Genomic DNA, 20,858 nt, shown 5'->3' with positions numbered 1-20,858 from the left:
GAATGAGCGAGCTTCCCTCACACACCTTTTCTTGAAGCGCCTTTCCGCAGCTTTGAAATTGAATGTCATGCAGCGTGTAATTTGAAGTAGACAGATGGCAGATGCAGTACTTTTCTCTAGATGACATCAACATTGTTTTCTTTAATTGACAGGACACCTATTTGGCGTGTGAAAAGACCGTGAGGCAGTTGCACATCACTTTTTTTCTGAGGTTGTAAAGTGAGTGAAATGGATATAGAGCCCATGTGTTTCAGAGTCAAGGGCTTACGGCCATACCACTCTGAACACGCCTGATCTCGTCTGATCTCGGAAGCTAAGCAGGGTCGGGCCTGGTTAGTACCTGGATGGGAGACCTCCTGGGAATACCAGGTGCTGTAAGCTTTTTTGTTTCTTTGTGAGGAAAGGGCCGCTTTGAGTCTATGGGGACCAGCATGAGCGAGCTTCCCTCACACACCTTTTCTTGAAGCGCCTTTCTGCAGCTTTGAAATGGAATGTCATGCAGCGTGTAATTTGAAGTAGACAGATGGCAGATGCAGTACTTTTCTCTAGATGACATCAACATTCTTTTCTTTGTATTGACAGGACACCTATTTGGCGTGTGAAAAGACCCTGAGGCTGTTGCGCATCACTTTTTTTCTGAGGTTGTAAAGTGAGTGAAATGGATATAGAGCCCATGTGTGTCAGAGTCAAGGGCTTGCGGCCATACCATTCTGAACTCGTCTGATCTCGGAAGCTAAGCAGGGTCAGGCCTTGTTAGTACTTTGATCGAAGACCACCTGGGAATACCAGGTGCTGTAAGCTTTTTTTTTTCATTGTGAGGAAAGGGCAGCTTTGAGTCTTTGGGGACCAGCATTAGCGAGCTTCCTTCACACACCTTTTCTTGAAGCACCTTTCTGCAGCTTTGAAATGGAATGTCATGCAGCGTGTAATTTGAAGTAGACAGATGGCAGATGCAGTACTTTTCTCTAGATGACATCAACATTCTTTTCTTTGTATTGACAGGACACCTATTTGGCGTGTGAAAAGACCGTGAGGCTGTTGCACGTCACTTTTTTTCTGAGGTTGTAAAGTGAGTGAAATGGATATAGAGCCCATGTGTGTAAGAGTCAAGGGCTTACGGCCATACCACTCTGAACACGCCCGATCTCGTCTGGTCTCGGAAGCTAACCAGGGTCGGGCCTGGTTAGTACTTGGATGGGAGACCGCCTGGGAATACCAGGTGCTGTAAGCTTTTTTGTTTCTTTGTGAGGAAAGGGCCGCTTTGAGTCTTTGGGGACCAGCATGAGCGAGCTTCCCTCACACACCTTTTCTTGAAGCGCCTTTCTGCAGCTTTGAAATGGAATGTCATGCAGCGTGTAATTTGAAGTAGACAGATGGCAGATGCAGTACTTTTCTCTAGATGACATCAACATTCTTTTCTTTGTATTGACAGGACACCTATTTGGCGTGTGAAAAGACCCTGAGGCTGTTGCGCATCACTTTTTTTCTGAGGTTGTAAAGTGAGTGAAATGGATATAGAGCCCATGTGTGTCAGAGTCAAGGGCTTTCGGCCATACCATTCTGAACTCGTCTGATCTCGGAAGCTAAGCAGGGTCAGGCCTTGTTAGTACTTTGATCGAAGACCGCCTGGGAATACCAGGTGCTGTAAGCTTTTTTTTTTCTTTGTGAGGAAAGGGCAGCTTTGAGTCTTTGGGGACCAGCATTAGCGAGCTTCCTTCACACACCTTTTCTTGAAGCGCCTTTCTGCAGCTTTGAAATGGAATGTCATGCAGCGTGTAATTTGAAGTAGACAGATGGCAGATGCAGTACTTTTCTCTAGATGACATCAACATTCTTTTCTTTGTATTGACAGGACACCTATTTGGCGTGTGAAAAGACCGTGAGGCTGTTGCACGTCACTTTTTTTCTGAGGTTGTAAAGTGAGTGAAATGGATATAGAGCCCATGTGTGTAAGAGTCAAGGGCTTACGGCCATACCACTCTGAACACGCCCGATCTCGTCTGGTCTCGGAAGCTAACCAGGGTCGGGCCTGGTTAGTACTTCGATGGGAGACCGCCTGGGAATACCAGGTGCTGTAAGCTTTTTTGTTTCTTTGTGAGGAAAGGGCAGCTTTGAGTCTTTGGGGACCAGCATGAGTGAGCTTCCCTCACACACCTTTTCTTGAAGCGCCCTCCGCAGCTTTGAAATGGAATGTCATGCAGCGTGTAATTTGAAGTAGACAGATGGCAGATGCAGTACTTTTCGCTAGATGACATCAACATTCATTTCTTTGTATTGACAGGACACCTATTTGGCGTGTGAAAAGACCCTGAGGCTGTTGCACGTCACTTTTTTCTGAGGTTGTAAAGTGAGTGAAATGGATATAGAGCCCATGTGTGTAATAGTCAAGGGCTTACGGCCATACCACTCTGAACACGCCCGATCTCGTCTGGTCTCGGAAGCTAACCAGGGTTGGGCCTGGTTAGTACTTGGATGGGAGACTCCCTGGGAATACCAGGTGCTGTAAGCTTTTTTGTTTCTTTGTGAGGAAAGGGCCGCTTTGAGTCTTTGGGGACCAGCATGAGCGAGCTTCCCTCACACACCTTTTCTTGAAGCGCCTTTCTGCAGCTTTGAAATGGAATGTCATGCAGCGTGTAATTTGAAGTAGACAGATGGCAGATGCAGTACTTTTCTCTAGATGACATCAACATTCTTTTCTTTGTATTGACAGGACACCTTTTTGGCGTGTGAAAAGACCCTGAGGCTGTTGCGCATCACTTTTTTTCTGAGGTTGTAAAGTGAGTGAAATGGATATAGAGCCCATGTGTGTCAGAGTCAAGGGCTTGCGGCCATACCATTCTGAACTCGTCTGATCTCGGAAGCTAAGCAGGGTCAGGCCTTGTTAGTACTTTGATCGAAGACCGCCTGGGAATACCAGGTGCTGTAAGCTTTTTTTTTTCTTTGTGAGGAAAGGGCAGCTTTGAGTCTTTGGGGACCAGCATTAGCGAGCTTCCTTCACACACCTTTTCTTGAAGCGCCTTTCTGCAGCTATGAAATGGAATGTCATGCAGCGTGTAATTTGAAGTAGACAGATGGCAGATGCAGTACTTTTCTCTAGATGACATCAACATTCTTTTCTTTGTATTGACAGGACACCTATTTGGCGTGTGAAAAGACCGTGAGGCTTTTGCACGTCACTTTTTTTCTGAGGTTGTAAAGTGAGTGAAATGGATATAGAGCCCATGTGTGTAAGAGTCAAGGGCTTACGGCCATACCACTCTGAACACGCCCGATCTCGTCTGGTCTCGGAAGCTAACCAGGGTCGGGCCTGTTAGTACTTGGATGGGAGACCGCCTGGGAATACCAGGTGCTGTAAGCTTTTTTGTTTCTTTGTGAGGAAAGGGCAGCTTTGAGTCTTTGGGGACCAGCATGAGCGAGCTTCCCTCACACACCTTTTCTTGAAGCGCCCTCCGCAGCTTTGAAATGGAATGTCATGCAGCGTGTAATTTGAAGTAGACAGATGGCAGATGCAGTACTTTTCGCTAGATGACATCAACATTCATTTCTTTGTATTGACAGGACACCTATTTGGCGTGTGAAAAGACCCTGAGGCTGTTGCACGTCACTTTTTTTCTGAGGTTGTAAAGTGAGTGAAATGGATATAGAGCCCATGTGTGTAATAGTCAAGGGCTTACGGCCATACCACTCTGAACACGCCCGATCTCTTCTGGTCTCGGAAGCTAACCAGGGTCGGGCCTGGTTAGTACTTGGATGGGAGACCGCCTGGGAATACCAGGTGCTGTAAGCTTTTTTGTTTCTTTGTGAGGAAAGGGCCGCTTTGAGTCTTTGGGGACCAGCATGAGCGAGCTTCCCTCACACACCTTTTCTTGAAGCGCCTTTCTGCAGCTTTGAAATGGAATGTCATGCAGCGTGTAATTTGAAGTAGACAGATGGCAGATGCAGTACTTTTCTCTAGATGACATCAACATTCTTTTCTTTGTATTGACAGGACACCTATTTGGCGTGTGAAAAGACCCTGAGGCTGTTGCGCGTCACTTTTTTTCTGAGGTTGTAAAGTGAGTGAAATGGATATAGAGCCCATGTGTGTCAGAGTCAAGGGCTTGCGGCCATACCATTCTGAACTCGTCTGATCTCGGAAGCTAAGCTGGGTCAGGCCTTGTTAGTACTTTGATCGAAGACCGCCTGGGAATACCAGGTGCTGTAAGCTTTTTTTTTTCTTTGTGAGGAAAGGGCAGCTTTGAGTCTTTGGGGACCAGCATTCGCGAGCTTCCTTCACACACCTTTTCTTGAAGCGCCTTTCTGCAGCTTTGAAATGGAATGTCATGCAGCGTGTAATTTGAAGTAGACAGATGGCAGATGCAGTACTTTTCTCTAGATGACATCAACATTCTTTTCTTTGTATTGACAGGACACCTATTTGGCGTGTGAAAAGACCGTGAGGCTTTTGCACGTCACTTTTTTTCTGAGGTTGTAAAGTGAGTGAAATGGATATAGAGCCCATGTGTGTAAAAGTCAAGGGCTTACGGCCATACCACTCTGAACACGCCCGATCTCGTCTGGTCTCGGAAGCTAACCAGGGTCGGGCCTGGTTAGTACTTGTATGGGAGACCGCCTGGGAATACCAGGTGCTGTAAGCTTTTTTGTTTCTTTGTGAGGAAAGGGCAGCTTTGAGTCTTTGGGGACCAGCATTCGCGAGCTTCCTTCACACACCTTTTCTTGAAGCGCCTTTCTGCAGCTTTGAAATGGAATGTCATGCAGCGTGTAATTTGAAGTAGACAGATGGCAGATGCAGTACTTTTCTCTAGATGACATCAACATTCTTTTCTTTGAATTGACAGGACACCTATTTGGTGTTTGAAAAGACCGTGAGGTTGTTTCACGTCACTTTTTTTCTGAGGTTGTAAAGTGAGTGAAATGGATATAGAGCCCATGTGTGTAAGAGTCAAGGGCTTACGGCCATACCACTCTGAACATGCCCGATCTTGTCTGATCTCGGAAGCTAAGCAGGGTCGGGCCTGTTTAGTACTTGGATGGGAGACTGCCTGGGAATACCAGGTGCTGTAAGCTTTTTTGTTTTGGTAGATGCAGTACTTTTCTCTCGATGACATCAACATTCTTTTCGTTGCATTGACAGGACACCTATTTGGCTTGCTGATGGAGAATTGTTGGGTGTAGATTCATTGAAGGAGTTTGGTACTGGACCTGCTCTACCTGTAAAGTGTCATGAGATAAGTTTTGTTTTGATTTGGTGCAATATAAATAAAATTAACTTGACCAGTGTTATTTGTGGTGTTTTGTTAATTGCATGCCACATGAAATTATTATTAGTCACTTTTATCTCACATTTGACCTGCAGCTACAGTCTCGCAGTGGCAAGACAAGGACACTTCTACTTTTGATGATACCAGTTTGTTCAACACTGAACTTCATCCAGTACCATGTTGTCAAACACTGGAACACCAGCACAGCGCCTGAAGAGGGACTTGAACCCTGGACCCTCAGATTAAAAGTCTGATGCTCTACCGTCTGAGCTACTCAGGCTCTTTCTATAGCATTTAGAAAGGAAAAGAAATGCCTGTGAAGGTCAAACTGCTGCTTTCTTGACTTGTTCAATCCTCCATGTTAAAGTCCACCATGCTTTTGATTGGCTCTGATTCTCTGTGGCAAAATCCAACAAGAGGCTCCAAAAATGTCTTGAATGTCATAAGAATGCACAGGACAAGATGTTAGTTTCCTTCATGTCTGCAGTTCCTCCACTGGAAAGTAAAGTCAATGCTGTTCCTCTGCTGAAACCTGGGATCGAACGAGGAACCTTTAGATCTTCACTCTAACGCTCTCCCAACTGAGCTGTTTCAGCTCTGAGTGAAGGCCCTGCCTCTCTCATTTTATAATCTCTTCCACTCTCACTAGAACTTCGAGAGGATTTGAGCTTCTGAAGTCATGACACATTGAACAGTTCTACAGGACCATTTTTGATGAATGTCTGAATCACACAAACCTCTTTTGTTTGTCTTCTTCCCAGTTGCCTCAACATTGTGTGAGCCAATAATTCCACATCTGTACCAGACACACCTCTGGTTGGTGGGTTTTATGGATCTTTCTGTTCTAACAGTGTCTTTTATCTTAAATATGCCACTTTCACATGAAAACATCAATAACAGGACAATATCAATACTATTATTGCTGCTGTTTCTGTTGTTGGTTGTGTGTCTGTCTTCCATCCCCCTGTCCCTCTGTCTTTCTCTCTGCTTGTCTTTCACCCTCATCTTGTTCCCATCTTTTTGTCATTCTCTCCCTCCTTTCTCTGTCTTTTGTCTTTTCTTCTCTATATTTGTCTTCTGCTGCTCCAGGATCAGCTTCTATCACTCAGTGGTCCAGAACCATTCTGAAGCCTGATCATGAATGTGAGCCCAGCTCTTGGAACAGGCCTGCTGCCACCACAACTAAGATCCTGCAGGTCACTAGAAACTCCAATGTCCAGCTGACAAGTGGACTTTCCTCTGATCTGTGGTGGTGTTGAGTTTAGCAAACATCTCCAACAAGAAGATGAAGGAGGCCATCAACTCCTCCAAGCTCAACATCTATACTGGCTTTACTGGGAGATCAGGAGGTCAAAGCAGATCTTCACCCTCCACCTCAGATGGTTTGTACTCACAGAGATGAGGGACCAGTTCAAACCAGCTACCTGGAGCTCCCTTAAGCCATTGTCCCCATCAGCTAACATCTGGATCTGGACCTGCACCGGTGCTGACTTGTGTCTTGAGTCCCCAGAGTTTGTTGAACCAGAGAAGCTTCAACTGGTGACGGTTGTACAACCAAGCGTGAAGGTGAGCCTGCATTGTCTGATCTGGAGCTAACAGGGGAATTAGCAAGTGCTCTGACTGTTCTAGAGTTGCTGCTGAGTTGAATTTGAATTTATTTGTTGAAATGTTCCAGTTTCTATGAGGTCAGGGAAGATTGGTGTGGATCTAAAGGTCCCTGGTTGGATCCCAGGACATTGTTTTGGCTCATTTGAACATTTTCAAACCCTCGTTGCTCAGATTTTACATGAATTTGATCATGACATTTGGACAAATGTTTTGTTTATTAATTAAATAATCACTTCAGTTTTGAATTTAGTGAGTCACCCAGACAGTCAGTAGGGACACACACACACGCACACACACACACACACACACACACACACACACACACACACACACACACACACACAAACACAGCCTGTCTTTGGTAAAAAATGGTCTTTCACGTTCACGTTGGAAGATTTCTCTGACTCCATTGTGAATAAAGAGATTCTTCATCTTACACCTGAGTCTTGATCCACTGATTCCTCTGATCCACCTCTTTCTGCTCCAGCAAGGCTGACATGGATCAGGTGGGTCCATGTCATCCAATCAGTAGGTTTCTCTTCTCAATTAATTTTCTTCATCCCAGTTTAGATTGATTCTTCTCAGCCTCATGAAGGAGCATCTGATCAGGTGTTTGACTGCTTGTTGGTTGTAATTCCATAGATTTTAATCTCAGATGTTATAGAATTAATAAGAACATCTTAAAGACCTTTGTCCAACACTTGAAACTCACCTGTCCCAACTGGCCCAACTGGCCTTTGGTAGTGAGGTGGTGGATGCATGTGTATGAAATGAGGCTCGTGTTGCTGTGAGGAGCCACTAGAGGGAGACACCTGTCTTTCCTCCCAGCTTACAATGAGGCTTCACAGCTGCATTTGAAGCTGTCCTTTATGAGTCACAACTGTCTTGAGCTCAGGAGCCAAACTCACCGAAAAAATATGCAAGTGGCTCTGGACAAAAGCGTCTGCTCAATGAAATTGTAGGATTGTAGAATTCTATAAATGTAGAATATAATTGTAGAAATGCTCTCTATCACCACCCCCAACGTCTGTGCCAGGGTCTCTGGCCAGTGGTCAATGGCTCCTATCACCTGCCCAGGATGGATCAAGCTTGCTTGTCTTTGTAATTCTGCACTTATTAGAGACCTGGAAACAAAGGAATGCTGAAAAAGAGAAAATAGGACCTCACACAAATGGGCTTGTGACACAATTTTAAAGAATTGTGTAAATGTGAATCTTTTACAAATGTGTGTGTGAATGTGGTTTTTGTGTCCGAGTGGTGAAGGCGATGGACTAGAAATCCATTGGGGTCTCCCTGCTCAGGTTGGAGTCCTGCCAACAACGTTAAAGTGTTGATGTTCTGGAGGAGACAACATCTGATCTTTTTAGATCCACGAGTCAAAGGTTTTCTTTAAAGTGCTGCAGCAGCTGAGGATGAGGGAGAGACAGAATTACAAACCATCTTCCTGAGGACATTTTGAAAAATGATGACATTTTTCCACAGTTATTATTGACTTGGAACACTGCAAAAATATCCCTTCTCCAAAAACCCTCCTCTTCAACTTTGTACCCAAGTTGTCTCCTCATCAGGCACCACAGTGTCCAGGATGTTCAGGCAAAAAGTCATTAATGATTTTAAAAATGTCCATCAAACACAAAATAAGGCTTCAAATAGGTAAAATCACCATCTGTAGACTGGACCAATATGCTGATGTGATCCTTTGATTAGTTTAGGATCAGTCAGAGATCAAAGACTGAAGCAGGAGATCAATGCTCAGAACCCAGAGATCAAAGACAGAATTCAGACATCAGAGACAGAATTCAGACATCAAACACATACCTGATGGAGGCTCCACCCCCCCCCCCCAGACAGTTTCCATGTAAGTCGTAAGTTTTATTTTTAAAGCGTCAAATCACAACAAATGTTATCTTCTTTTTATTCTTTTTATTAAAGATTGAAGCTCCATACAAGACAGAGTTTGTAGACAAGAACATCACAGCCTGGGAAGCTTTCACTTCTTTTGATGGACAGCTTTGATTTCAGGTTCTACCTCTGTAAAATTGAAAGTAAAGTAAATGAAGCACCTGTGAAGGTAAAACTGATGATGTCATGACTTGTTCAGTCCTCCAACATTAAAGTCCAACAAGCTTTTGATTGGCTCTGATTCTCTGTGGCAAAATCCAACAAGAGGAAAAAGAAAATCTTGAGGTTGTCTCACTTTCTTTTAAAGAAACTCTGCATAGGACAGTGATAGGATGATTGTTTCCTTGGATGAAAAAGTCTGGTACTCTCATCTTCTTAAACATTTACTTGCTCAGTCAGGACAAGAGAATCTGAGCTTGGATGTCATTTTGTAGTAAAAGGTGAATTAAACTTGTAAACATCAGCTGGTGTTCACTCTGATGATGTATCGATGGTCTGTATTCTGCCTTCTGTAGCACGATGCTGCTGGGAAGAAGCCTGATTATGTCAGAGTTGTGTTCAGTGGCTCCTGCTGGGTCCATTTCTGACAAATAGGCTCCAAAGAGTTCAGGTGTTTAAAAGCGGTGTTTTGCTGTCAGCAGACGATGTGGCCGAGTGGTTAAGGCGATGGACTGCTAATCCATTGTGCTCTGCACGCATGGGTTCGAATCCCGTCCTCGTCGCAAGTGACTCTGGTTTCTACTCCTAGATTATGGAATATCTGTGAGGCTTTTAACTGACACAGATACCAGTTGAGTCAACTTCCCTTTCACAACCTGACCAAAACAACTCTGACACCCAGAGCTCACATATGTCAATCACCTCTGTAGAAGGTCCCGCCCCCACAGAGCTATAAATCCTCCCATCAGTGAAGAAAACTGAAGACACGTCTTGGATGAGAGCTGAAGCGTCTTCAAGAAACCTGAAACAGTTCACTTGGTATGTTTAAATAATTCTACAATTTCTTTCAGCTTTTGTCCAAAGCCACGTGCATGTATCATATGTATATAATATATATGTGATACTCTTTCATCTACTCATGAACCAAAAATGCAGTCTAATACCAGTAAATTTGTGCAGAAAAATGTCATTTGTGCTCCTTCTTTTATTTATTTGTTTATTTAGTATTTTTTAATGTATTTTCTTTCAATTCACATTTTGTCCATTAACTTCATAATCACTCTTCACAGTCGCCATCTCATCACATGACTAAAGTTTGGGTTCTGTATTGGTGGTAAAATATCCTTCCATGCCCCTCACTAGTTTGCACACAGAAAAGCATATTTTACTGGTTTCAAATCTCTTAGCATGTTCTCTCACTTAAACCAGCTGTGGCAGCTTTCATTGTGTGATTGATTTTAAAATATAAATATGGAACAGAACCATTGGAATAAGATGTCAGGACATTTGAAGGAATGTAAATCTCCCTTTGAAATGTTGCAGTGTGCAGCTGAGGCTCTCTGGCAGTGGCACAAGGAGCCACAATGGCAGAACCTGGACCCTCCTGGAGGAGAACCACAGGTGAGGGCCTTCTTGGCTCCAGATTGATGGAAATCAAGTGTCTGAGGCTGTTAGCAGCCATTAAGTTGATCTGGTTGGGCACTGGTATTTTTTCTTTCTGCAGCTCAGGAGTGATTCAGGAGAAGAGTTTCAGAACAGTCAAGGTTGGGGACTGGAATTTTAAAATTTCCCCTGGAACCAGACAACCTTGGGAGGTAAAACCTCACATCATAGCCACTCAGATGCAGCAGCAGAAAGAAGCTGTCATCTACCCTGACAGTCAGAGCATCAAGTCAAGAAAACATCAACCATCTTGTAGTTCCAAACCTTCACCTGTCAGATTCAGCTACTTCTTATTGTGGGACTTTAAATTTGAACACAATGGAATTTGGACAAGGAGTTTTCCTTCAAGTCCAAACATCATCGTCCAGCCTCCAACCAGAGGTCCATCTGTTATCATGGGAGCCACATGTGGAGTCTGGGTTCTTTTCTAGAATGTGACGGCAATGACAGTCCTGCCAAGTGACATCACTGACATGAATGGATGACTTCAGTCACATGACTGGATGGCTTCAGTCACGTGACAGGATGACTTCAGTCACATGACTGGATGATTTGAAAATTTTGTTGTGGGCCTCTGGACCTTTTTTAAATCAGTAGTTGACCACAGGTAGCTTAGCCAACTGTTAACTAATTAACTTTCAGTCCAGACAAAGAATGTGGGTTGACAGTTATTCATACAAAGTCTTTGGTTTCAGATGCAGCCTCAACTGAGACTCCTGGTTCAGAGGATGGGTTTGTTTGCTGTCAGGTTGCCACCTTTCAGAAATGAAAATCAGGGACGCCCACCACGGCTCCTGGGGGCCATGACCACCAGGGGCCTGACTCCCATGAGGTGGGTGCCCACAGCAGTGGTGTGTTTTATTTTGTAGGTGATTTTAGTCAAGGGGTGATCAAGAAAGCATTTCCTCCTACTTAAAGCTTGAAATGCTTTATCACCAATAAACACATTCTTTATTGTTCAACACTGAAATGCACAATTAAGTTTTAAAATACAAACTCAATAAATGGAGAACTTTATGTGACTTAAGTTCATAACACATCAGCAGGTTTCCCTCCCTTCTTTTTCCAAGTCTCCTTCTTGTTCCTCCTTGCAGCTCTGGGGAACTCTTGGTCTCTCAAAGCCCTGTTGGAAAACTCTGAACAGGACTGCTCAAAGTTGAGAGTGATCACTCCTTTGAGCTCCATGGAGCTCCTGTTCCTGCAGTCACTCCATTTCTGCTTTTCATTTTGTGTTTGTATTAAAGTTCTATTGCTGAAAAAAAAACTTTTTTTCCTTTTTCTTGAAGTAAATATATGAGGGTCGAAATTGACCCATAACACCATGGATGTTACAATAGTTAATAATGTTAAAATGAAGAATAAATAAAACCAATCCATGTCAGAGATGTGTTCTAACACCCCTCAGTAATGGTGAGGAAACACAACAACCTTTTGTTTATTTCTATGATTTTCTTGAGGTTCATTTGATCATTTTTCAACTGAAATCGAGGGTTTACTGACTAAAAAAAGGTCCAGAGGCCCACAACAAAATATTCAAATCAATATTTCCATGGATAAGGAAGCCTAACAAGGAAACCAAGAGATGGGAAACAACTTGGATCATAGAAAATTGTTTTTAGTTTATTTTACAGCTGATTGAAGACGTGGGTCAAAACTGACCTGTTAACATAAGAGATGGGAACAGAAAGCTAACACAAGAGGAAGGTTCAAGCTATGAAAAAGGAGTTTCATAAAAATCTTGAACTGACAGTAGAAATATCCTTTTGTATGTTTACCTTTGTTGACAGAAGTCACTTTAGCTTGGCAGTGAAAAGAATCTCTGCTAGCTTGACAAATAAGTGGCACAAACTGGGTTCAAGCTGGACTTTGGACACTGGTATCTGCAACAACTCCCATCAACTCCTAATCTAGCATCTCTGCTGTGCTCAAACTATTTTACAGAACATTTGACAGACCTGTGGAGCAGTGAGGATAGACATGAGTTGATCCACATGATCCACTGAAGCGCCATTTTACCCTGCCACTGAGGTCACCAACATGAGCTGGAGTTGGGAATCTTGAACTGAACCTGGTATCACAGCGACACCTACTGCTGCAAAATGGAACAGCAACATTGAACCCAAGTACAGGATTGGAGGGAGACTGATGGTCGCTGTTTGGGTTTTTGAAGAACAAGGAGGGCTTTGGTTCAAGCTGGATTCTCAGAGACTGTTTCCCCAACCTCTACATTGGCATCTACACTGTCATCCAGTCATGTGACTGAAGTCATCCATTCATGTCAGTGATGTCACTTGGCAGGACTGTCATTGCCATCACATTCTAGAAAAGAACCCAGACTCCACATTGACTCCTATCTATTATTGTGTCCCACCCTCCTGGTCCTTACTCTGAATTCTCAGAGTTTATATCCAGTTCAGTCCTCAAAACAGATGAAGTCATGAGTGTAGATTAATTTCCTTTTCTCCACTGATTATATGTCAAGGTTTGTGTGTGGGGGTGGAGCCTATCCCAGCAGCCTTCGGACATGAGGCGGGGTTCATCCTGGACATGTCACCAGTCCATCACAGGGCCAACACATAGAGACAGACAACCATTCACACTCACAGTCACACCTACAGTCAATTTAGAGTATCAATCAGCCTCGTCCCCTCTTGATGTCTTTGGACTGTGGGAGGAAGCTGGAGTACCAGAGAGAACCCACACAGGAACAGGAAGAACATGCAGAGTCTGAAACATCCCATGCCCGAGCCGGTACTCTAACCCAGATCCTTCTTGCTGTGAGGCCACAGTGCTGACCACTGCACCATTGTGTCCCCTGAAAATGCCACCAGATCGTTTGGATTGTCTATAAAATCAAGTACACATGAACATTAAGAGGTTTTCACAGGGCTGGTGGTGCAATGGATAGCATGACTGACTACTGTCAGAAGATTCTAGGTTCAACTCCTGGCTCACTCACTTAAAATTTTATACTCAGAAGCTTTCACACCTGAAGTGTGAACCACTGCTAAAAGTCCCTGAAATCCTCCAAGGTTTCCTCCTTGTCTGCTGTAAACATGAACACATGCATGGATCCTGCTACCTCTCACATGTTAAGCTGGCACTTGACAGTGACAGCAGGAGAACAAGAAATCCCAGTATGTCATCAACATTTCCTGGAAACTAAATGACAGAAGCCAGTGGCGGCTGGTGAAAAAAATTCTTGGTGGGGCTGGTGTGCCAAAAACATTTCCGTGCCTAGTCTAGTATAATCATTCAAAAAGAGCAGCCGGACAATTATTCAATGTTTTAAAATAGTATTTACTTTCCTTCTTAAAATCGACAGTTTCAAAGAAAAAACAAAACAAAAAACAATTTACAACTACAGTAAATTTTATGCGATCAAATATTATACAATGATGTTAACTTTACAGAAGGTGATTTGAGCTTAATCTATATAATACAAATCAACAATGTGTGTGTTTGTCTCTCTCTCTCTGTCTCTCTCTTTGTTCATCTGTGTCTGTCTCTGTCTCCTTCTCTGTGTCTCCGTCTTTGTGTCCTTTTCTCTGTGTGTCTCTATCTCTGTTTGTCTGTCTCTTAGTGTGTGTGTCTCTCTCTGTCTCTCTCTCTTTGTGTCCGTCTCTCTTTCTCTCCGTCTACCTGTCTCTGTCTCTCTGTCTATTTGTTTCAGTCTTTCTGGGTGTGTGTTTGAATTCAGCAGTCATTTGTACAGGAACTTTGCTCGTCTCTCTTTCTGGGAGGCAAATTTCTCAATGACCCTGGTGTTGAAACCAGGAATGTTTCGTGTCAGTTTTTTCTCAATGGAGAGCATAGCCAGAGCGTTGAGCCGATCTTGTGCCATGGTATTTGTAAGAAAAGTTTTTATCCTCTTCAAAGTGGAGAAGCACCTCTCAGATTCTGACGTTGTCATTGGTGTGGTGATGAGGATGTTGAGCAGACTTACAGTTTCAGTGAACGTGTCTTGAAGGTTATTTTCCATCAAAACCTGATAGAGAGCCAGTGCACCACTGCAACTCTGAAACTCTTCGTTCCCGTAGATCAGAGACAGCTCTGTTTGAAGTCTGGCCTTGTCCAATGAGGGATAGGCTTCCACTGTGGTTTTCAGTGCTGAATCTGGGAACTTTCGGCTGTGCTGTGGGAACAGGTCTCCTTGCAGGAGTGTGGCGCTGACAAGATGCTTGGTGAAACTAAATCTCTCCTTGGCATGGCTCACAATGGTGTCACATACCTATGCAATGATATAATTATACAAAATAGGAATTATTGCATCTTCACTTGTCTTCATACATTGACCTGATGAGCTAGCCTACATTATGTAATAAACATACTGTAATGATTCATATCATCATAAAACAATATACATTTAAGTCTGGACCACTGTATCATATGGCCAACATCTTATTTTGATTTTATTTAATAATGTGATTCAAATCACACTAAGAAGCAAGTTCTTACCTCCAGTGCCAAATGGTGCAGTGTGTCTTCTCCCAAGGTTCTGCGTCTCTTTGCGGGTGGCTCCTGAGCAGGTCCCCTGAACTCCTCATCCTCAGCCAGAGTAGGCACATCCTCCCTGACCCAACACATAAGTTTCATGAGTAAGTTCTAAAAACTAGTTAGGGATACATTAACAAAACCAAAGGTGGATGTCATTACTGTCAATTATATTATACAGATAAATCAATTCTTTAAATAAGATGATATATAAGCATTTAAGTCTACATATACAGAGAAATTGAGGTTAGGCTACAAATTAATTAATTTAGCATACCTGATAGCCTGCATGTGGTCAATGAATGTCTGGGTGACTCCTGCCATGTAGACAGCATCAATGTTTCTCTTCTGCAGCTGGTTGTAAAGGATGTCCACATGTGGCATGATTTTGTGGAACAGGGCCAGTAAAAAACAAAAAGTTTCATCTTCCAGCATTCTCACATAGCCACCAGCTTCTCTCTTTGTCTGGCTATCAAACCCTTCACTGTTCCAGATAGCCTGAAAGCAATTCACCAGATCCTTCTTGTGCTCATAAACTGTGTTAACACGACTGTTGAAGTTCCAACGTGTTGATGATGCACTTGGAAGTCGGTGCGCAACCATCTCATCAAGCACTGCAGTTCTCTTGCTTGACTTAGAGAAAAAAGAAGCAAATCCCCCCATGTCAGAAAAAAAGTGACTGATCTGAGGGATGTGGGAGGTTGCTTGCTGCAGTATCAGGTTTAACTGATGGGCATAGCAGTGAACATAGTGAGCGTTTGGATAGATGTCTTGTACCTTTCGCTGCACTCCTCCTTTGGCACCCCTCATCACAGCTGCCCCATCACAGGCCTGGGCAATCAGCTTCTTTTCTTGTCCCTCAGAAAGGATGCTGTGCAGCCTCTCCAATAAGGCACTGGCTATTGCATCCGCACAGGTGTTGGGCAGTTTCAAAAATTCAAAGAACCGCTCTTGAATATTGTGGCGGTCGTTAATGTATCTCAGAACTAAGACTAACTGACACTGTGTTGAAACGTCAGTAGTTTCATCAGCCTGGATCGCTAAAAAGTCTGCCGATTTAACTTCATCCAGGATCTGTTCTCTCAAAACTGCCAGCATACAGTCCAGGAGCTCGTTCTGTACTGTCTTCGAGGTGCCTTTAAAAACGGTTGCATTTTCAAGGTGCTCCCTCAAGTACCGATCAATGGATGCCATCAAGTCAACTGGACCTCTGAATATTCCAGCGTTGTCAGAGGAATCACTTTCGTCATGTCCCCGCAGAGCCAGTTCAAAAGCACCACAGAATTTAACAGTTAATTATCTTAGATAAGATGTTACGGTTCTTATCTACCTCATCATTGTGCTTCCTTACAGCGATGCGGTGACTGTCATCGAGCTGCGTTGCTATGCTAATCTTCCCAAGAACCGCTAGCTTCACGCAGTTTTCCATGTGAATTTTCGCTCTTTCGTGTTTCTTAATCCGCTCGGAGAGGTGCTTTAGGTCAGTGATTCCTGTCTGTGTCCATGCTGAATCACACCGGTCACTCCTGAAAGGGATGCAGGGGAAGCAAAAAAGTGCGTTGGCTGCTCCACAACCCGTCAGCCACGGCTTGCGCTGAAACCAGCTCCGGCAAAAAGTCCTGTTGTAGGATTTAGCCTTTTCCTTGGACTGCTGCTGGATGTTGATTTCAGGCTTGTCCGGTCCCAGCTCCTTAACGCGGATTTTTTCCGCCATGGTCCTCCTCGCAAAAGGGAAATTTAAAAGGGATCTCACCGAATTTGGTGGAAACTGCTGCTCTTGAACTTCGATCGTTGTTGTCGCCATTTTCTCTCTCACTCACTTCTCGCGGTATTTTTTTTCGTAGGGCATCGGAAATCTGGGAATCTCACTACGCAAAAAGAATATCGCGGGCTCCTCAGCTAGCTTTAGCAATCCAAACCGTCACGCATTTTACGTTGGCGTAGGGGCGACTTTTCCAGCGCCCCTACGCCGTTAAATTTGGCGATGTTGATTGGCCAATTATTCATTATTTTTCCCTAGCAACCATACAGGATTGGCTAATTAATTGCAGGTCTGGGGCGCTTTGACGAGCGCCCCTAAAGACAAATTATACAGTCTATCAGAGTAAATTCACTATTAATTGAATGAGTCAGTTGGCGTAAATGTTGTTTAAATGACCCATATTGCATGTAGACACACACAATTAAGTAAGGCTGACATTGACGATACAAATTGTAAACATATGCATATATATATGCATATATATATATATATATATATATATATATATATATATATGTATGTATAAATACATGTAGAGATTTTCCTCTCCACATCTGGTGGGGCGGCGCCCCAGCGCCCCCTATGAGCCAGCCGCTACTGGTGGATAATAAAAAACTTTCTCATTCAAGTTGAAACCTGCAAGAGGCAGCAGACAAGGTCAAATTAATTTGACACATCAAACTAAACAACAATAGGGGGCATACTGCCCTCTACTGACTAAAGCTAATAATGCTACCATGAACGATCAGGAAAAGAAAAGCACAAATTAAACAAAATAATACAGGACATTCACCCCCCCCCCCCCCAAAAAAGAAAAAATATATTTTAAAAAAAATGTCCTCAAATAGTGAAGTTTCATCAAACCTTGTGTCTGTATGTTGTGATAGTATTTTATACACAAAATGACACTAAACTCACCTCCATGTTTGATGCAGTACAGAAAAAGAACATAGTTCCCTTTATTCTCCTGCCATTAAAGTTCATAAACTAGCAAGAATGTCAGGTAGCATTAGCATTAACTTCAGCTAAAGTCTACCAGCTTCAGGTGCCTTTAACAATCGCCTTCCTTGCTACTTAAGGCTTTATCGTCCATCGTTGTCTTCCGCTTATTCCTTACTATTAAGGGTCGCGGGGGGGCTGGAGACTATCCCAGCATCAACGGGCAAGAGGCGGGGTTCACCCTGGACAGTTCGACAGTCCATCGCAGGGCCAACATACAGCAATTGCTTGCAGTGTACAAGTCCCACCGCTTTCATAAAATTCATCACTGGATTCAGGACGACCCCTGCTGCTCGGCCCCGGTGGGCGGGAGGAGGCTCAGGCCCAAACAACGCTGACTGCAGCTTTAATTTAATCCTAGGTTGATGTAATACTCTGATAAATCAGTGGTATTTATTTCATGATTTTCATAGGAATAAGTTAAGAATAAAATGCCAGTTCATGGTTAAGCTAAAATTTACATAAATTAGTATTATGAAGAAGATATGAAAATGTATAAAATTTGTTTAAAATTAGTAACTTTCAAAAAAAACATCATTTCATGGGGTGTGAATGTCTTTCAAAAATGTTAAAGTAATTCTATTACGTTAGGTTACGTGCGTGAGTTCATGACCTTTAGTGTTTACACTTCCGGGAGAAACGCGCGCGAGGAAGAAGGAGCATCGTGTGAATGGCGTAACGTTATCGGAGTTTGGAGACTGTGTGTCGTCAGAGAGGAGTTTTTATCGGTAACGGACTGTGAACTGTAATTGACCGACGTGATCGGAGTGCGTGAGTCGGATTCTCCGCCACCGATTGTGTTTTGAGCACCAGGCAAGTCCAGTTACAGAAGCTAGCGGGAGCTAGGCTAACGCTGTCCACGCTGAAGGGAGACGCCGCTGCAAGGACGGGACAGGAGCTTCGGATAGTCGCCTCGGGAGAGAGTCGTTAACGGAGGACGCGTCACTGCTGTCGACGGAGTCGGAGGACGTGCCGCTGCTGCCGAGTCACGGAGGTCTGTTGCTGCTGGCTGCTGCGAGCGGGACGGTTGCTGCCACAACGAGCGAGGGATTCATCGGCTGCGGTCCGGTATTGTTGACGTCACCGACACACGGGGGGATCTGGTAAAGGTTTCCATCATGAGCTCCAACTAAAGCGCGCCAACGAAAGTAAACAAGAGTGCTCTCGGAATAAAATTAGACAGTTGAAAGAAAGACGAACAATATACCCCGGGGTTCTTCTTTTTTATTTTCTATAGTCTTGTTTATTCAAGGTTTGAATGTGTTTTTCTGCAAGCCTTTAATACATTTTCTAAACTGAAATCTTGTGTTGTTTCATTGAATTTGTGTGTTGTTACTGAAGCTTTACAGCAGAGTTTAAAGGTCAAGTGTACTCCCCATAGCCTCCAGTTGAATATTTAAGAGTGAGAATCATACATTGCCCTAGATTGATATTAATTATTCCAGATGGGACTTTTACCATACAAGATATTTGAAATGAGTTAAAGTGTTCCCTGTAAGCCTAAGGTGGGTTTTAATATTGGAGCCGGTGGTAAAAGGGTTACATTTAGAAATCTAAACCCCTGCTACCATGAGCACACATGGAAATAAAGACTCAACTGACCGCTCGGTCTACTTCAGCTAGCACACTGAACAATACTGTTGTTTACTTGCTAGCTGATAAGTGAGCAGCTGATGTTTGCAATAACATTGAAATAAACTAAAAATAGAGTCAATAGCTCAAATCCTATCACCACCAAAGGAGCCACGTCTTTAACACTTCAATCTCATAGCGACTCCTCAGGATTTCTTCTTCTCTCCATTGCATTTTGTAGGAGGCTCCTGCCGGTCCACACTGCCTTCCCCCTAACAGATTCAGCTACTGAGACTAAAGTTCGTTAGTGAGCTCAATGCATTAAAGTGACTTAATATTTGTTGAAAACTAAACAGGCGTGAAGCTGTAACCTCACATGAACACTCGAAGTCTAGATTTCAGCTGCATGTGAAGAAATCAGCATAAAATCCTTGTGTTGGTGTTTAAACCTGGACTACCAGAACCAGGCTAAGAGGTGTTTGTCTGTTAGCTGTGAAGCAAACTGAAACATGAAGGCTTTGAGGGTTTGTTCTCAACACAAAGAAAGATTCAATGCTCAAACTGCCAACTCTGTAAAAAAAAAAAAAAAAATTTTTTACAAATCTCAGTTTATTTCTTCATGAAGATCTTAATGAGGCAATCAGCACCAGAGCACTAAAGTTAAAATTAGTAACACTGTCACTAACGATGGATATATTTGACCCGATGTAGTTTTCCTGATCAAATATAGTTTTCATCAAAATATATATATTTTTTTATAATTATTTCCCAATATGCAACGTCACATAAATGAAAAAATGGAGGACCCTATAAAATGACCTGACGTCAGTGTTCAAGGGTGAAGTCATTTTTGGAATGAAGAAGAGTTCATCCAGCTTTTTTTGCCTCGTGTCTCTGAACCAGCTCATTTGTTGTGTCCACGCCGTTCCGTGTTTAACATGTTTTATGTAACATGAATAACATGTTAATATACAAATATATACATGACATAAATTATATATAGACACAGATAAACATCAATAACCAGTGAGAGAAGTCATGTGATTCTCCGACCTCTCTAAGCTGCATCGCAGTGCTGGAGGAGTGCTGACATCATCATTTATGGTTCCTTGCTGGATGAAGGCCTAAACTATGGAGTGAAATCTACTGCCTTGAACTCACTCTTCATTTCTGCTCAGGCTTTTCCTGCCAGCAAGGCAGTGGCAAGAAAAGCAGTCAGCTGATGTCCACAGCTCAACATGAGAAGGACACATTTCTTTTGAAGAAAAAACATTTCAAGGAGTTTTTCCTGCCAATACAGGACAACACCCACTCACAAACCAGTGCTGGACAAGTTCCTTCAAAGCTGTAATGCCTTATTTCTTACTTGTTACTGTCATTTTAAAATAATTGGTTCCATCACGATTGTGTCTGCCAGCGCTTGGTGACTGTACAGGAGGTCTGGGGACCGCAGGGCCACAACAAGCCCATTTCCTCAACTCTCCATTTAGTACAGAGGTCCCCAAGTACGGACCAGTGAGGATAAATGTGATCGTGGAGAAGTCTGTTTGTTCTTCAACTGGTCCAACTTGATGGTGAGTCTCCTTTTATCAAGGATTACTGAATGCTTGTGTTATTCATGGCATTGTTAACACTTTATAAACCCTTCATTCAGAGCT

At 43.2% G+C, this 20,858-nt stretch overlaps 9 non-coding genes across 9 annotated transcripts; 8 read left to right on the top strand and 1 right to left on the bottom strand.

The window, feature by feature from the left end:
• Nucleotides 1-262: 262 nt before the first annotated feature.
• LOC147264346 (5S ribosomal RNA) lies at nucleotides 263-381 on the top strand. The gene has a single exon (XR_015112787.1). It is a non-coding gene; the product is annotated as a 5S ribosomal RNA (ribosomal RNA).
• A 731-nt stretch (nucleotides 382-1,112) lies between these two features.
• LOC147264345 (5S ribosomal RNA) lies at nucleotides 1,113-1,231 on the top strand. The gene has a single exon (XR_015113267.1). It is a non-coding gene; the product is annotated as a 5S ribosomal RNA (ribosomal RNA).
• Nucleotides 1,232-1,962: 731 nt separating this feature from the next.
• On the top strand, nucleotides 1,963-2,081 carry LOC147264344 (5S ribosomal RNA). The gene has a single exon (XR_015113372.1). It is a non-coding gene; the product is annotated as a 5S ribosomal RNA (ribosomal RNA).
• Nucleotides 2,082-2,390: 309 nt separating this feature from the next.
• LOC147264343 (5S ribosomal RNA) lies at nucleotides 2,391-2,509 on the top strand. The gene has a single exon (XR_015114233.1). It is a non-coding gene; the product is annotated as a 5S ribosomal RNA (ribosomal RNA).
• Nucleotides 2,510-3,240: 731 nt separating this feature from the next.
• Nucleotides 3,241-3,358, top strand: LOC147264342 (5S ribosomal RNA). Its single transcript, XR_015115282.1, has one exon. It is a non-coding gene; the product is annotated as a 5S ribosomal RNA (ribosomal RNA).
• Nucleotides 3,359-3,668: 310 nt separating this feature from the next.
• On the top strand, nucleotides 3,669-3,787 carry LOC147264341 (5S ribosomal RNA). Its single transcript, XR_015113582.1, has one exon. It is a non-coding gene; the product is annotated as a 5S ribosomal RNA (ribosomal RNA).
• A 731-nt stretch (nucleotides 3,788-4,518) lies between these two features.
• On the top strand, nucleotides 4,519-4,637 carry LOC147264340 (5S ribosomal RNA). Its single transcript, XR_015114248.1, has one exon. It is a non-coding gene; the product is annotated as a 5S ribosomal RNA (ribosomal RNA).
• Nucleotides 4,638-4,948: 311 nt separating this feature from the next.
• On the top strand, nucleotides 4,949-5,067 carry LOC147264339 (5S ribosomal RNA). The gene has a single exon (XR_015115196.1). It is a non-coding gene; the product is annotated as a 5S ribosomal RNA (ribosomal RNA).
• Nucleotides 5,068-5,468: 401 nt separating this feature from the next.
• trnak-uuu (transfer RNA lysine (anticodon UUU)) lies at nucleotides 5,469-5,541 on the bottom strand. The gene has a single exon. It is a non-coding gene; the product is annotated as a tRNA-Lys (tRNA).
• Between the last annotated feature and the right edge of the window lie 15,317 nt (nucleotides 5,542-20,858).

Source organism: Aulostomus chinensis, chromosome 4, assembly GCF_037954235.1.
Source record: "Aulostomus chinensis isolate RoL2024-O1b breed Wild chromosome 4, RoL_Achi_v1.0, whole genome shotgun sequence".
Lineage (NCBI taxonomy): Eukaryota > Metazoa > Chordata > Actinopteri > Syngnathiformes > Aulostomidae > Aulostomus > Aulostomus chinensis.
Note: the sequence above shows the minus strand (reverse complement) of the source record. Positions and strands in the feature narration are given on the sequence as shown.